Source organism: Vipera ursinii, assembly GCF_947247035.1.
Source record: "Vipera ursinii genome assembly, chromosome: 5".
NCBI classification, from domain to species: Eukaryota; Metazoa; Chordata; class Lepidosauria; order Squamata; family Viperidae; genus Vipera; species Vipera ursinii.
This window is the reverse complement of record NC_139518.1, coordinates 97049737-97067552: the sequence shown is the minus strand read 5'-3', so window position 1 is coordinate 97067552 and position 17816 is coordinate 97049737. Positions and strand designations below refer to the sequence as shown.

General features: G+C 42.8%; 1 protein-coding gene across 2 annotated transcripts in view; it reads left to right on the top strand.

Moving 5' to 3' along the window:
* TSPAN14 (tetraspanin 14) overlaps positions 1 to 17816 on the top strand; it is a 64147-nt gene that overhangs the window by 14170 nt on the left and 32161 nt on the right. Inside the window, exon 1 of one of the 2 annotated variants that reach the window (XM_083364267.1) lies at positions 1172 to 1210. The exons of the other annotated variant lie outside the window; for it this stretch is intronic. The gene's annotated coding sequence lies outside the window, so the exon portion shown is untranslated. Of the gene's footprint in view, positions 1 to 1171; positions 1211 to 17816 lie in introns of those variants that run through there. 2 annotated transcript variants of the gene reach the window in all.

The window sequence follows — 17816 nt, the reverse complement described above, 5'->3', positions numbered from 1 at the left end:
TCCAAGGCCCCTTCCAAATCTGTTATTCTGTTATTCTGTCTTCTAATCCAAGCAGGAGACTCTATACCATTCCAGGCGAATGGAATATCCAGTCTTTTGCTAAAAAAACTTCCAGTGTTGGAGCACCCACAACTTCTGGAGGCAAGACGTTCCACTGATTAATTGTTCCCACTGTTAGGAAATTTCTCCTTAGTTCTAGGTTGCTTCTCTCCTCGATTAGTTTCCATCCATTGCTTGGACTGCCTTCAGACGTTTTGGAGACTAGATTGATCTCCCTCTTTGTGGCAGCCCCTTAAATTTTGGAACACTGCTGTCATGTCACCCCTAGTTCTTCCTTTCAATAAACTAGATATGCTCAATTCCTAATTAACTTCAGTTGACCCTAATTTTCCCTTAAAACAATCCCTCAAGGCAGTAGTTTTAACCAGGTTTTATTCCAAACTTCATAGCCGTTAGAGTACCTTAATTAAATTGTAGTCTGTATATCTGAATTGTGATTATGGATAGCTTTATTCTGTCAAGCTTATAGATTAAAAACCAAATGGGAGATACCAGACACATTTTGTCATTGCGTTTCAGTCCATAAAACCCTTTTGTGTCTTGTGTTTTGCCTGCAAATGCCTTTTTGTATCTTTTGCAAATACTTGTGCAGAGTGAAAGACACCGAGCAAATCATAGCATTGTTGCTGGCAGTACTAAAAATATGACTCTTGCAAACTGTGTTTTGGGATGCGTGGTGGAAGGTTATAATTTGGAGGCTCCGTTCAAAAAAAATAAAAGACTAATCCTGCTAAACTCTTTTAAGAATGGCTCAGGAGAGGGATGAATGTTTTTGTGGAGTTCGCCATGGCTTAAAGTTATAACTGCACTGACAGAAGACACAGATTCGTGAAGCATTTTGTATTTTTGAGAAGAGCAACAGAAAAGATTAGGTGGCTGGAGGCTAAAAGGTAAGATGAATGGTGGCAAGAACTGGATATATCTAGTCTAACCGAGAGAAGGGCTAGAGATGGCCCAACAGCAATCTTCCAAGACTAGAGAAGTTGCCACAAAGAAGAGGGAGTCAAGCTATTCTTCGAAGCACCTGAAGGCAGGACATGGAACAACAGATGAAAAACTAAATCAAGGAGAGAAGCAACCTGGAATTAAGGAGAAACTTCCCAACAGTGAGGACAATTAACCAGTGGAACAGAAGTTGCCTCCAGAAGTTGTGGGTTTTCCATCACTGGAGGTTGTTAAGTAGAGATTGGACAGCCATTTGTCTGAAAGGATAGGATCTCTTACTTGAGCAGGGGGTTGGACTAGAGGACCTCCAAGGTCCCTTCCAGCTCTGTTTTGATTGACTGATCTCCAGGTTCTCTTCCAGCTCTATTCTGATTGATTGGCTTGTCTTCAGGAGTTATGGATGCTCCATCACTGGAGGTTTTTAAGAAGAGATTGGACAGCCGTTTGTCCAGAACGTTAGTATAGGGTCTCCTGTTTGAGCAAGGATATTGGACTAGAAGACCTCCAAGGTTCCTCCCAACTCTGTTGTCCTATGTTATATGAGATGAATCAGGTTGCTGGCATGCATATTTGTTACATGCCAGTTGTAATGTTACAGAATACATGGAATGTTTGGCCGGGGGGGGGGACAGGTGGCGGAGGTTGAAGTAGGACATGGGTAGGCAACCTCGGCTCTTTTATGACTTATGGACTTCTACACCCAGAATTCCTGAGCCAGCATGGCTGGCTCAGGAATTCTGGGAGTTGAAGTCCATGAGTCATAAAAGAGCCGAGGTTGCCTACCCCTGGACTAGGAGACCTCCAATGTCCCTTCCAATTCTGTTATTCGGTTAAGTCATAATTACAGTGAAGGAGGCTTTGCAGACTTCAGGTTTTGGTGAATGTGCTAATGCTAGCCAGTATTTGTACTCAATGCAAGACACAGTTGCAACACTAAGCTAGTCTAAGGATTGCATGTAGGCCTGGCTTTGCACATGGCTGTGATTCCAGGAAGAGGAGTAGAGTAAATCTCAATGAGATCATAGTTTCTAATAAGTCATGATGATCTCATTAAAATATACTTTACTCCTCTTACTGGAATTCATTCATTGCTTGGATTAGTGGATAAGATTGCCACACCTTGGGTAGAGAGACCTGCGCTACTTATACACCTTTATATCTTTCCACTTCTCCCCTAGCTGTTATAAGCCATGGTCTTTTCAATAATAATGCACAGTTGAGCATCAGCTATCTTTAATTTCGGTGAAATGTCAATATAGACGTTCAGTTTGCCTCGCTCATTACTTTTTGATATGCAGTTCTTGACATGACATTCGAAGCACAGGATTAGATCTCAGCCTGAAAAAAAAAATAGCAGAAACAAACAAAAAAACCTCTGGTAGACAGCATGAATTTACATGTTTTAAGTTACTTTGGGAGGCTAAACCAGTGGAGACTTTGGAACAGCTCATAATTTATCATGGCAACATCCATGCAAAGTTTTCTTTGATGTGAGGTGGCCCAACCTATGGATTAGTGCTCTTCAGAAAATAGCCACCCGTCTGCTTTTGCTCAGTTAACCCCTTGTAGCGCACGGACTGTAGCTTCTCTTTTTTTGAACCAAAGAGGTGTTAGCCACCTCCGCTGTTCTTTCAAAGAGGGCGGGGTGTAGTTGCACAAAATGGGGAGGCAGCCGGATGTTCATCTTATGTGTTAACTGTGTTCTTGGGTTTCTATTAAGGAGGAAGTGGAGGAAATGAGACCTATTAAACTTTTGACAGTGAGGAAATACAAGAATAGCGTCCACAAAAGCTGAATTGTTTTGTGACTCCAACCTCCAGAGATTCTTAACAACCGCGTGCTTCCAAACGTTGGTAAATTCCGTGTCAGAAAGCATCCAGATAATCATCCTGATTCCATCCGCTTCGTGGAAACATTGTGGGTCCTGTACAACAGAGAAAGGATTTATTAAAAATATACCAATCCATAGCAAGAGGTATTTGGAGATAAGGTTTATACTGCTAAACTTGCCCAAAGTCATTCTCTGGGAGAGTTGCAATTAATTGAGGGCCCTTTACTTAGAGGCTGAAAAAGACGTTGTGGTTTTAAGGTGGCGGAGATGCAAAACCACAGCGTGTTTTTTTAAAGCGGGCTCAGCCTAGCTAACATTTAAAAGGAGAACAACAGCTCAGAGAAGAGGAAAGTTATCGTTCAGCCCTTCTGTATAAAAAGCACTCATTTGCATCTTGGTCATGTCTGCGTTCCTAACATCCTAAACCGATAGAACGTCATCCCAAAGATAACGTTTCCAAAAGGCAACTGGACTTTCTTGTAGTTTTTCTTTCTTTAAAAACATTTTGCTTCTCATCCAAGAAGCTTCCTCAGTTCAAGAAGAAATGTTTTCAAGGAGAAAAAAAAACACACCAAGAATGTCCAGTTGGCCAAATGCCTTTGGGTAACCGTCACTGTGATGATTGAGCATCTCCGCAGAATAGGCTAATGTTTCTCAACCTTGGCCAACTTGAAGATGGGTGGACTTCAACTCCCAGAATTCCCCAGCCAGCAGGCTGGCTGGGGAATTCTGGGAGTTGAAGTCCACCCATCTTCAAGTAGGCCAAGGTTGAGGAACCTTGCAGTAAACATTTCATTTAGCATCTTAGTGAAGATTTTGCTCAAGTTGAGAACTTAGACAGCTTCAACTGATTGTGAAAAGCTGTGCCGGGTCGGAAACCATGCATATTATGGTCTAGAAAAATATGCAGGTGGTATACCAGCTTGCCCAAGGCTGACCTTGATTTGCTAAAAGGCTTAGAGCAAGTGAAAAAAAACAACAACAACGCAGGAACTCAAGGTCCCAAATCTCTTGTTTATATTTACAGGGCTCTTTTTTTTAAATCTCCAAAGGCGTCCCGCTTTCTTACTTAGAGACGTAGGGCTTGCAATGCAGAGGTGGAAAATAGGAATGTTCTGTATTTCCAGAACCTTGGGGAATGGAGTGGACTGTCCATTTTTGGAAATGGTTTTCCAGAGAGGTCCTTGCCATCCCAGAAATTTGAGGGTAGACTGCGTCCACGGTGTTATGAACTATATCTGGATTTGGGAGCTGCAGTTTTGAAAGTGTCCAGATGTTCTTCTCCAAGGGAGAAACAGAACGTCCTTAAAAGAGATGGGTTTTATTTTGCTCCTAGCTCTTTCAGAGCCCTTGATTGTAGCTCTGCTCCTGGGAGGAACGCAAGGGAAAAGGCAGAACTGCAAATCTTCAGCTTTATACGTCCCAAAGCGCTTCCAGTGCAGGCAACCTTGTTTAAAATATCTCTTTAAATCTAGAAATGGATACGACCAGCTGAATCTTTTATTTCCCTCCTTTACTTCCTTTTTAAAGATCAGTCCCAAATGTTTCCCACTGAGAATTCCTCTTAGTTAAACTGGGAATAGTGTCTCAGCGAGTAACCATTTAGTTGTTTTTTTAAAAACAACAATACTTCTAAAACCTTTTTTTTTTTAAAAAAAGTAGGGTTCTCTTTCTGTCAACCTTTGCAGAATGACTTTAGCTGAATCTTTGGACACAATTATTGCACATCTGACTTTTCAGACCTTAGCTGTCTTCCTTGCTCAACTGCTCCATTGCAAAATATTTTCTTTTAAAGGGAAGGAAACAGGAATAACAGGCTGGGTTGGGGCTGATAGTAGCGGCTCCTAAAATGTGTTATGTCTTTGCTCTTCAGAATCCCCGGGACGTTGTTGAATCTCAGATTCTCGATTTTAGCAAATGATCAATTCTGGTGAAATTTGTTATTATGAGGAACCTCTGCAGATTTTCCCTAAGAGACTAGAAGTTGGGTGACTGCATCTTTACATATCTCCATTAATTATACATTCTGCAAGCACAGTGGTTGCCCAAAAGAGCTGAAATGGATAATTTATTAAGAGGGGAAATTAATGAACTAGCCTTAGTTTGGTTTAAAGGCGCAAATTCACAACTTTTAATGTTTCTAGTTGGCCTGCGTGCCAATAGCTTGAACCACAACTGAGTTTTACACATTTCTCTAAAGTGCTCAGAATGATGAACTGCTTGTGTATGACAAATCCCTCTGCATGGGCACAGCCATATATATAATTACTTGGGAGGCTTCCTAATTGCATTTATTTTACAGTTGATTAATAATCAGACTTACATTTTGCCCTGTATTTCATTCTTTCCTGCCGTTGCTAATTAATTTTATGATGTCCCGCATTTCTTTAGCAAATTCCAGCATAGAAAAAGGGGGGTATTTTTTTAAAAAAACAAAGAAACAAACAAACTCCACATTGTAGGTTGCAAGCCGCAAAACTCCTCACTGCCTGGGTGAAGAAAATAGGAGTTTAATGGCGTTGCCAAAGCAGAGTAATTGCAAACTCTTGTTTTATGATTTCTGCTGAGCTGCCTGTAGTTGCAATAACAGCAGTGGTTGCAAGAAAGATGGGAGGAAAGCAAGAAAAAAAGAGTGTGTATTCTCCTCCTTCATGCTCTTTTCTGCCTTTCCTTCTTGGGTCACCAATATATGTTACTCCTGTATTCCTAGTAGGAGCAAGTTGCAACTTGGCTGGCCTTGTATTGAAGCTGATCCTACACGCCTTGAGGGTTTCCTAAGATACTGTAGAAAGTCAGCACCCACCCACCCTCCTAGAGAAGGCCATTTTTTTGGGGGGGGGAGTATTAAAAAAAGAGGCAGAATATTGTATTTCCCCCCAGGAGAAATGGGAAAAATCTTGGGCAGAGACAGAAATGCAGATTTGGCAATCCTTTCAGAAAAGACTGGGCCACACCATTCGAAAGCAAAATGCCTTCAGCCCCCACAGTTGATGGGATTAAGAATTTACATTCCCCCCACCCAAATTCTAAGGACGGAACAGGGCCTTTAGGACATAACAGGATTAATTGAGCCTTGGTGGAGCAGTGGGCTAATGCCTCCTTAAGTAACACCAGCTGCCTGCAATTAGTGCAGGTTCACATCCCAGCAGGCTCAAGGTTGACTCAGCCTTCCATCCTTCCGAGGTAGGTAAAATGAGGACCCAGATTGTTGGGGGCAATTAAGCTGACTTTGTAATAATGCCGCTTGGGGGGGGGTGAAAGCCCTAATAAGCAGGCATATACATAGAATGAAGGCTACTGCTAAGCTTGTAAGCCGCCCTGAGTCTTCGGAGAAGGGCGGGATATAAATGGAATTAAAATAAATAAATAAATTAATTAATTAATGCATCACCATCAGACCAGCAAACGGCACAAAGGCCCACCTCCTTGCACAGCCTGGAAACATTTCCACTTCAAAGTCTCAGAGCCCCATAAAGATCCACCTACTCCCAACTCCCATTATGGTCAGCTGTCCCAGAACCGCATGCTGTTGTTGGGTTCTGCTCATCAATAAACAAGAAACCTCTTTCAAAAGCAGCCTCCATTTTATTCCCAGCTTGGAACTGCCCCTGATTTTTCTTTCAACAACACGTATGCAGCCCCCCGGTGCCCCACGTAGAAGGAAAGTTGGCCTAAGCTTGCAATTCACCCCCTGAATTGACTTCTGCTCCCTGTGACACCAGTGAGTGGACGCCACTGAGATTCCTTCCTACAACCCAGCAGCTCCTAAGCTGTTTTGCTTAGGACGGCGGATGGCTTCAGACGGGTCAAAGAAAGCAAAAAGGAAGTTCGCGGAGTAGAGGAAATTCGCTGATCAGACAAGAGGCAATGCGATCAGCGGAACGGTGTGGGGTTGTAGTCGGGCGCAAGAAATCGGGAACCCAGGTTGTTGTTCAAATGAGTGCAAGTGTAATCCACGCTAGCTCACGGCAAGAATCAGAACTACTCAGTCGAGGCGAATTGGTGGTAGATAAGAATCAACCAAAATAATAGGAAATACTTGTAGATTAGGTTTTAGATTTTGGCAGTGGTTTGCTCTCCGAGCTTGTTTCGATTTAGTTTCTGAATGTTTCGTTACCGGACTAGGCAACAACATCATCAGGATGTCCTTGTCCTGTTCTCCTTAGCTTATAAGTGTCTTGTGTGGCAGGGTTGGTCAGTTGGTCGCGCGATTGATTGTTCGTTTGGAGCTATATTTAAATTCTGAGCAGCTGATTGGTTCTCTTGTTGATTGGCACTTCGAATGATCTGGTTTCTTAGGTATTCATATGCTGGCTCTAGATCAATATGCTCCTTTAGTAGAATATCAGGCTTCAATAAATTCACCTATGTGATGGGTGTTGGCATGCCCAAGGATCTTTGTTCCTTCCCCATCAAACTGGTGCTGTTTATTATTTGGTAATAACTTTGTTTCCTATGGCATCTGTCTGGAAAACTTTCAAGATTCGTTTTTCTTGCCATGCACATGTATACATAACCCGAATTAGACTGTTGTCTCTCTGTGTCATATAACATAGGTGGGTATATGCAGAAGTATGTATTTATTTATTTATATTTGTCGTGTTTATGTAGTGTATATTGGAGGCGGTGACCTTTTGAGAGATGAATGCAAAGAAATTTCATTTTAACGTATGCCTATTAGTGTACATTCAAAGTGACAATAAAGTTATTCTATTCTATTCTATTCTATTCTATTCTATTCTATTCTATTCTATTCTATTCTATTCTATTCTATTCTATTCTATTCTATTCTATTCTATTCTGTTCTGTTCTGTTCTGTTCTATTCTATTTTCCAATATTTATTCTATTCTATTCTGTTCTGTTCTGTTCTCCAATATTTATTCTATTCTAATTCACATATTCTATTCTATTCTATTCTATTCTATTCTATTCTATTCTATTCTATTCTATTCTATTCTATTCTATTCTATTCTATTCTATTCTATTCTGTTCTGTTCTGTTCTGTTCTATTCTATTTTCCAATATTTATTCTATTCTATTCTGTTCTGTTCTGTTCTCCAATATTTATTCTATTCTAATTCACATATTCTATTCTATTCTATTCTATTCTATTCTATTCTATTCTATTCTATTCTATTCTATTCTATTCTATTCTATTCTATTCTATTCTATTCTATTCTATTCTATTCTATTCCATTCCATTCCATTCCACTCCATATTCTATTCTATTCTATTCTGTTCTGTTCTGTTCTCCAATATTTATTCTATTCTCATTCCATATTCTATTCTCATTCCATATTCTATTCTATTCTATTCTATTCTATTCTATTCTATTCTATTCTATTCTATTCTATTCTATTCTATTCTATTCTATTCTATTCTATTCTATTCATGTTACCTAGTCTGGTAATGAAACATTCAGAAACTATATTGAAACAAGCTTGGAGAGCAAACCACTACGGAGAAAAAAAAAACAGAATTCAAGAAGGGCTGAACTTAGATCTCTTGTAAGCACAAAGGGATTTCAAGCTAATGACGCCCTTGACCTCAGGCTTAGGCTGGTTATCTCCTACACCAGATTGGTTGGTGCAAAATTTGGGAGGTGGCAAGCCCAATTGTTTTCATTTTATATCCCAGTTCCCAATTGGCTAAGCTGGGGCTAGAATATTCAACATTTCTGGAACTGTGAATTTTGGGAGAATGTTTAGTCCTATTGGAATTAAAGGGGGTCCAGTTGTAGGAGAGATGTTATTGTTGTAGACATTGCCGGCCAATTATGCACATGGAGAAAGAGAGTGATGAGTTTGTGTGTTTCTCTCTCTCTCTTTGTATTCTAAATCGGTGAAATACGAAAAAAAAGTGCATACGTCATTTGGAAATGTAGCCAGTTTTTCTCCATTGAAAATCTACCACATATTTAGTTTTTTATTCTCAAAGGAGAAAGTGGGAGACCCTATACCATTTCAGACAAATGGCTGTCCAGTCTCTTCTTAAAAGCCTCCAGGGATATAGTACCCATAACCTCTGAAGACAAGCCATTCCACTGGTTTATTGTTCTAACTAAGATGAAAATTTTCCTTAGTTCTAGATTGGTAAATCTCTTTGATAAATTTCCATCCGTTGCTTCTTGTCCTGCCTTCAGGTGCTTTGGAGAATAGCTTGATTCCCTCTTCCTTGTGGCAACCCCTGAGATATTGGAACACTGCTGTCATGTTCGCCTCTAGTCTGTCTTTGCTTCCTCAAGCTAGAGTTGCGTTAGCTTTAACAATGAACAGTCTTTAAAGCGTGGACTCAGTGTTCAAAATTGCAGATGGGTTTGGAACGCGAACAATTCCTTTTTTCTTCTTTTTTTTTTAAAAAAAAAGCCACGCACTTTGCTACGCCTTGTCTTTGGCACCTTACACATCGCGAATGGCTCCATTGTCCCACCTGCCCTTCTCAATCGGAGGAAGTCGCTCACTCCATTTGTTACTGAGCAGTGAGGTGCAATGTTGTTTGTCTTCTGGGTTGCTTCCTTCCTCATCTGCAAAAGAGTTCATCCTTCCGCGCTAAAGCGTGTCTGGGTCCTAAAAGAGCCACCGAAGGGAATGCAGGAGGCAGATCTAGGCAGTTGGTAAGGAAACAGGAAGAAGGTGGGATGAGAAGATGGGGTGCAAGGCGATACAATTTTAGAACAGAATAGAGTATCTTTTATGGTCATTGTGCAACTCACAACGAAATTAGTTTTGCTGAGCTCAGAGGAGCGTGATTGCCAGGAAACATACATAGGACGCAAACGTTCTAAGAGGAAAGAAAGAAAACAAGATTTAGTGCTGGCGTGATACCGCCACGTTGTGAGAGCATGTTGACTTTCCAAGGGCTGGAAGTTGCCAGTTGGGTTTCATTTCATGCAGCAACCCTTTGCAGTACAGATAGTCCTTGTGTCAACGCTGCTCACGTCGGGTGTTCTTGCTTTGACACCAGATGGAAATGCAGCCATTTTACTCTTTTGCTTTTAGAGTTAGTTGCTTCTGGGAAGGGGAATAGGGATGAGAGTCCTGCTAGCCATAACAGTCATAACTCAGCCGTGGGAACCCAAGGACATTGGGCCCAGATCTGATAGTGTTTTGGCGGGCTAGAGAGCTGGGGAGAAAGCCTGCGCTTCAAGCTAATTGGGGAATGTCATTTATGACTGTTTATTGGAAGAGGGAATTGCACTTTGTTACTATGTATCCAGGGGAGGGGAAATTAGTTTCTGGTTTCAACTATGTAGTACCAATACTTTGTTTCTCGAATAAAAGATTCTTTAAGGTAAACAATGCCTCCAAGTTCTTTTGAAGAGTTTCATCTGTCGGAACTGTGACACCTCAACTTAACAACATATATTTAGTGACTGGTAATGGCACCAAACAAAGTGACTTACGACCATTTTTACAACTGTTGTAGCATTTCCGTGGCCGTGTGATGAAAATTCAGACGCTTGGCAACTTGACTCATATTTATGATGGTCGCAGTGTCCCGGAGTCACATGATCCCCTTTTGCGACCTTCTATCAAATATAGTTTCCCAGTATTCGATCGCTATTTAGCACTCACTTTTATATATTCTAGACCAGGGGTAGGCATCCTTGGCTCTTTTTTGACTCGTGGACTTCAACTCCCAGAATTCCTGATCCAGCCCTGCTGAGGGGAAAGGGAGAGGTTTCCAAGCTGAGCCATGCTGTCTGAGGAATTCTGGGAGTTGAAGTCCACAAGTCATAAAAGAGCCAAGGTTGCCTACCCCTGGCCTAGGCCTAGGCCGCTTTATGACTCGTGGACTTCAACTCCCAGAATTCCTGATCCAGCCCTGCTGAAGGGAAAGGGAGAGGTTTCCAAGCTGAGCCATGCTGTCTGAGGAATTCTAGGAGTTGAAGTCCATGAGTCATAAAAGAGCCGAGGTTGCCTACCCCTGTTCAGTTATTTTTATATAGAACAACTGAAATTACCACAAAGTGAAAACGCGTCAACATTTCTAATGGCTGATTAAAGCCTGCACTGTGATATTGCAATCGTACATAAACATCTTGGCAATGAGTGTAAATTACTACTAATCAGATGTATATATACTGGGCAATGCTGTAATTCCGAAGTAAGTTTACTATGTGGAACTAGAAATGTAATACAGCTAGTCCTGGACTTAGAACAGTTTGTTTAGTCAATGGGGAAGCTAGATTCATTGTTAATAACTGCAAGGATTCACTTAACAGCCGTGGCAAGAAAAGGTCATGAAATGGGGCAAAACCCACTTAACTAACATCTCACCTAAGCGACAGAAAATTTTGGTTAAATTGCGGTCGTAAGTCAAGGACGATGTGTATTTTAAAATCCTTCCCCTCTGGCAGTTTGGGAGTCAGGACGTGTGCACAAAAATAGCCCTTTGGTTCTTTCCTGTTTTGAAAGTCTAGGCTTTTATAAATCAAGGAGGAAAATGTTTACGTCCACACTTCTTTTGCTATCAGAAGTTGAGTGGGAGAACTCGGCTGGTTTGCCATTCCTTTCCTCAGCCTTAGCTTGGGGCCCGAAAGGACTGAGTGATGTTGTGCAGCTGCAAAAGGTTCAAAAGCCCATTGTCTCCTCGCAAAAGGACTACAGTTTCTTATGATCTGTATCTCCAACCCCAGTTGAGTGGCTTCATTTCATTGGCTAGGTTTTGGAAAATCTTTCCCTAAGTTATTTTGGTGGGAGTTAATTCTTTTTGAAAGGACGCGGTGGCTCAGTGGGTTAAGACGCTTAAGCTTGTCGATCAGAAGGTCGGCAGTTTGGTGGGTCGAATCCCGAGTGCCGCGTAACAGAGTGAGCGCCTGTTACTCGTCCCAGCTTCTGCCAACCTAGCAGTTCGAAAGCACGTAAAAAGGCAAGTAGAAAAATAGGGACCACTCCGGTGGGAAGGTAACAGCGTTCCGTGCGCCTTTGGTGTCTAGTCATGCCGGCCACATGACCACGGAGACGTCCTCGGACAAGTGCTGGCTCTTCGACTTTGAAACGGAGATGAGCACTGGCCCCTAGAGTCGGAAACGACTAGCACGCATGTGCGAGGGAACCTTTACCTTTACCTAATTCTTTTTGACCTACTTAATTATCTTAATTTGGTTCGCCGTGGCAGTCAGGAAGAGAATTTGTATCGGTGGGGTCCTAGGGAAAACTTGCCTCACTTGGTTTGTTGGATGGATGGATGGATTTCATTTCTGTAGCTGCCCATTTCAGCAAACGATTCACAATTCAAAACATATAAGGGTAGTCCTCGATGCAAGGCCGCAGCTGAGTCAAAAATTTACCTTGCCAAGTGAAACATTAAGTGACTTTTGCCCCATTTTACAACCTTCATTGGATATTAAAATTGTCTCAGCTCAGTGGGAATTAATGCTGAATGAGATCTCCCTATTGATGAACAGTGAAATTACCTTACAGTGAAATTACCTCACAGTGAAATTGCCTCATGGCATTCAGGGATGTTGAGTCTGAGCAGGGGACACCGGTCAAAAATTATATAAAAAAGACAAAAAAAAAGATTGGCTTCAACTTAGAGATAATGCAATGTGCCTGTTTTCTTGCAACTTTTAATTTGAATGCACTGCTGCAGATCTTCCCCTGCAGTAGTGCTTGAATACTGGGAAACTATATTTGACAGAAGCCGAGCTGCGAGCCTCATGCCGGCACTAGCAGTCCCATTTGCGGAGTGCACTTGCTCGCGGTCCTGTTCCCACGCATGCGCACACAGCCACACTTGTGCCTGTGTGCATGCACGCATAAAGGTGCCTGCCCCTTCCTTTCCCACCGGTCTGTCAACCCCGAAAGGTTGGGGACCCCTGTCCTAAGGGATTCCAACATGTTACATATCAGGGGTGTTCAAACTTGGCCACTTTAAGACTTGTGGACTTCAACTCCCAGAATTCCTCAGCCAGCTTTGCTGGGAGTTGAAATCCACAAGTCTTAAAGTCGCCAAATTTGAAGACCCTGCTGAATATATCCTTTCCCTCTCTTCTCCTGACTGGATCCTGTGACCTTTTTCAAGGATTTATAGTTTACTGTTGAGGTTAACACCCGAGTCCCATAAATTAAAATGAGGCCCGAGAAAAAGAAAGGAAACATAATTTACACATGAGTCACAAGGGCAGGAAACCCATAGTCATAGCCCTCACAGCTGAGCCCCAAATTTCCAGTGAGTAACACAGTTGTTAAGTCACTCTGGCTTCCCCACTGAAGATTGCAAGAGTTGATCACATGACCTGGGGACGCTGCGACCGTCATAAATAAGAGTCCATTGCCAAGCATCTGGATTTTGATCATGTGACTACGGGCAATGCTGCAACGGTCGCAAATGTGAAAAAAGGGGCCGCTAGTTGCTTTTTTCCAGGACCGTTGTAACTTTGAACACTCACTAAACAAATGGTTTGCATGTTTACCTGTGTAACTAAAGAATTAGAAGGTCCTTTCTCATGAGTGAGATTTTTAAAAAAAGATTTCTAATAGTTCACAAATTCTCAGCTGAATTATAGCTTGATCAAAGATAGCCCTTTGAGAGAAACATCCCGTGTGTTTACATTCCTTGGTTATCTGTTGCCACTGAATGGAATCCTGGCTGTGGCAGCCATTTTCTTGGTACCTAACTGTCAGCTGTTTACTCAGTGGCAGTGACAGCTCTAAGGAAGGGGAGCTCAGACCTGACCGTGAGTTAACTAGCCTCATTTCTAATCCCTCTTTGTACCTTCTCCTCCTGCAAGGGGGGGGGGAGCTTGATTGAAGAGTTAAATTTAAAAAAAATAGAGGCTGCTGTGCATGAGTTCTCTCCCTCTCTCCCTCCCCCTCTCTTTCTTTCCCACCCTCTCTCTCTCTCCCTCTCTCCGATCTTCTGCTCACCTGGCAATCTGGCTTCTCGCTGTTCTAGGACAAGCTGACATACATTGGGCTGGCTCTCTTGCCCTGCTTTCTCCTGCTTCCTGTGGAGTTGCAGCAAAGGCAGGACCCTGGCCCAATAAGTCTGTCAGCTTCTTGGAGAAGAGCATGAGTTATACCCACACACACACACACACACACAGAGAGAGAGAGAGAGAGAGAGAGAGAGAGAGAGAGAGAGAGAGAGAAGGGAAGCGCAAGTGCCTCTCTCTGTCTCTCTTTGTCTCTTGGCAAATGGCGGAGGAGGACTGGGAGCCGCAGGAGAAGGCTGAAAGAGCCGGATGTGGCTCCAGAGCTGCGGGTTGCCGACCTGTGCCCTATACCATTTCAGACAAATGGTTGTCCAATCTCTTCTTAAAAACGTCCAGTGTTGGAGCATCCACAACTTCTGGTGGCAAGTTGTTCCACTAATACTGCATCCAGTTTTGGTCACCACGATGTAAAAAAGATGTCGAGACTCTAGAAAGGGTACAGAGAAGAGCAACAAAGATGATTAGGGGGATGGAGGCTAAAACATATAGGGAACGGTTGCTGGAATTGGGTATGTGTAGTTTAATGAAGAGAAGGGTGAGGGGTGACATGATAGCAGTCTTCCAACATCTCAGGGGCTACCACAAAGAAGAGGGAGTCAAGCTATTCTCCAAAGCACCTGAAAGCAGGACAAGAAGCAACGGATGGAAACTAGTCAAGGAGAGAAGCAACCTAGAACTAAGGAGAAGCTTCCTGACAGTTAGAACAATTAACCGGTGGAACAACCTGCCTCCAGAAGTTGTGGGTACTCCATCACTGGAGGATTTTAAGAAGAGACTGGACAGCCATTTGTCTGAAATGGTATAGGGTTTCCTGCCTGAGCAGGGGGTTGGACTAGATGACCTCCAAGGTCCCTTCCAACTTTATATATATTATATTATTATTATTATTATTATTATTATTATTATTATTATTATTATTATTATTATTATTATTATTATTATTCATTCTAACGTTCAGGAAATTTCTCCTAGGTTGCTTCTCTCTTCGGTTAGTTTCCATCTGTTGCTTCTTGGCCTGACTTCAGGTGCTTTGGAGAATAGCTTGACTCCCCCTCTTCTTTGTGGCAACCCCTCAGATATTGGAAGACTGCTATCACATCATCCCTGGCCCTTCTTTTCATTAAAGTAGACATCATCAATTCCAGCAGCCGTTCCTTATATGTTTTAGCCTCTAGTCCCCTGATCATCATTCTTGCTGTTCTCTGCACTCTTTCTAGAGTCTCAACATCTTTTTAAACAGATGACTGTAGCACAGGGGTCCCCAACCTCCAGTCTGTGGACCGGCACTTGTCAGAAACAGGTCCGTACAAACAAGTGAAACCCCATCCATGGGATGCAGGCAGCAAATGAAACCACGCCCCTTCCGGTCCACGGAAAAACCGGTCCCTGGTGCCCAAACGTTTCGGAACCACTGCTGTAGAAGTTAACCAGGCTGAGCCTGAAGGAGGGGCCAAGCGTGTCATTAGTGTTGAGTCCCTTTACACTCACAAGAGATCAAAGTCCAGCCCACCTTGAATTCCATCGATGTTCATCTACCGCCAATTTGCTCTGACCACTCTTGGAGAGAACCTTACCTGCGCCCGTTTGAACCACTTTGGCTCCTGTTTTCTGGCGCCTGACACTAACTCTTGTGTTCCCTAATAACACCATCACTCAGTGTGACTCATGATAAATCCCAATTTATGTATTTTTAAAAAAAAAATGCACAAGAGCTAAGGCAGGAAATGTGGTGTGACCTTAAAAGTGAGGAAGTCATAAAAATTATTGCCCTTTTCACCCATGCCTGGAAACCATTGGGTATGTATGGCAGGCAGTTTATTTGTTAGCTTTCCACAGCTAAGTGTGCCGCTGGGAGATAAGCTAGCAAAATTTTGCAAGGTGATCCATTAAACTTGGCTACCTTTTTAGTTCGTTACTAGACAACCAGTCACCTCTTGGGTCAATCTTTCAGAGATATTTCCTTATCTGTTTCCTCAAGGCTCCCAACAATGACAGAACTGGTAATGTACTGCCTTGCCTCAAAAAGTTGGACTACATTCAAGAGATGTTTCTACCTTGAAAATACCCAGGTTGAACTGCCCAGTACCGTCAAACATCAGCACAGAATACATTTTGGGACATTTTGTATATTCTTCCACAAAATATGATAATGTTTGTTGTAAAACGTTGGGCAGAATTTGCCAAATTTTTAATTCCATGCATCCGGATTTTGGACCCATTCTGTAAGTCCCTGGGTTCAAAATATTTTGACCGATGGTGCAGCGTTACGCCCCCTTAAAGATTACCGGAATCAAAGTTTTAGTAGTACGGTAATTATTTTTTTGGGGGGAAAAAAAAACAACACAGGATAACTGTGTTATCCTTTCCATCTGGAATTTGGCATGAAAAAGGAAGGCAGATGTGATTGCAAGTTGGGGAAAAAATGCTGACAGCTGTAGTTTGATAATATTGCACATAATTCTTAATTATCAGAAATGTTGGCCAAAGCATTTGTTTCCTTGCATTCTGGAGGGAGAAACCCAGTTAAAGGTTGCCTTAACTCTGACCTTACAGATATTTTTGTTTGCTGGTATTTGTTACCTTGGGTTGGATAAGAGCAAAAATGTTCTTATCCCTAGTTCCCTTAACCAAAGTCATTTTTCATTCTAAAAAAAAAAATATTCCTAATATTTTTTTTTGTTTCATTAGGGCAGGGAATGAATGTTGCGATCTTGGCAAAAGATGAAAAAGAACATGACGTTGAGTTTTGCACAATAAATGTTCCGTTATGGTAGTGAATAATTACAGTTATTATAAAGCAAGAGCTTATCAGCTGGTGAGGTCCAAGTTGTGTTTAATTCTAGGTTTCTGTTCCACTACTTTAGCTTTCTTTCCTTCCTTCCTTCCTTCCTTCCTTCCTTCCTTCCTTCCTTCCTTCCTTCCTTCCTGTCTTTCTTTCCTTCCTCCCTCCCTCCTTCCCTTCTTCCCTCTCCATTTCCTCCCTCCCTCCCTCCCTTTCTTTCTTTCTTTCTTTCTTTCTTTCTTTCTTTCTTTCCTTCCTTCCTTCCTTCCTTCCTTCCTTCCTTCCTTCCTTCCTTCCTTCCTTCCTGTCTTTCTTTCCTCCCTCCCTCCCTCCTTCCCTTCCTCCCTCTCCATTTCCTCCCTCCCTCTCTCTTTCTTTCTTTCTTTCTTTCTTTCTTTCTTTCTTTCTTTCTTTCTTTCTTTCTTCCTTCCTTCCTTCCTTCCTTCCTTCCTTCCTTCCTTCCTTCCTTCCTTCCTTCCTATCTGTCTTTCTTTCCTCCCTCCTTCCCTTCTTCCCTCTCCATTTCCTCCCTCCCTTTCTTTCTCTCTCTCTCTCTCTCTCTCTCTCTCTTTCTTTTTCTAACGTCTTCAGTTAGTGCTCCCAAAAGGAGGATATAGGCTCCCCAAAAAAAGTAGAACAAGGGCAAAGAACATGGGCACCATCCCATGTTGGGTTGGTCTCTGGTGCGCCATCCAAAGTTAATATATAAATTGGGCCGCTTGGAAATTTGCTTAAGCCTGCAGTGCTCTGAAGATTTCTTTGGGGCAACATTATAGCAATCTGAACCTTTTTGGGATAGCTACACAAAACTCCCTTTTATGACCCTGTAATCCCTTAATCTAGGGCATGGGTCGGCAACCCTCAGCTCCGGAGCCGCATGCGGCTCTTTGAGCCGTCTCCTGCGGCTCCCAGCCGCCCGGTGCGCGCGCACCTCTTCGAACGGGCAGTGGTGCGTGCACACCTCTCCAAATGGAGAGTGGCACCGCCCGTTTGGAGAGGTGCGCGCGCACCTCTGAATGGGCGGAGGTGCGCGCGCACCTCCCCAAACCTTTGGAGAGGTGCACGCGCACCTCCGCACGAACGGGCAGCGACGCCGCTCTTTGAGAAAGCTCCCGCGGCACGTTTGCAAGCTGCCGAAAGCGGCAGCTTTGCAGACGGGCTGTCGCGCAACCGGGAACCGGTTCCATCACACATAAAAAAAATGGCAACTGCGCACGTCCATGCATGCGCAAGAAAAAACCGTTTTGCGCATGCG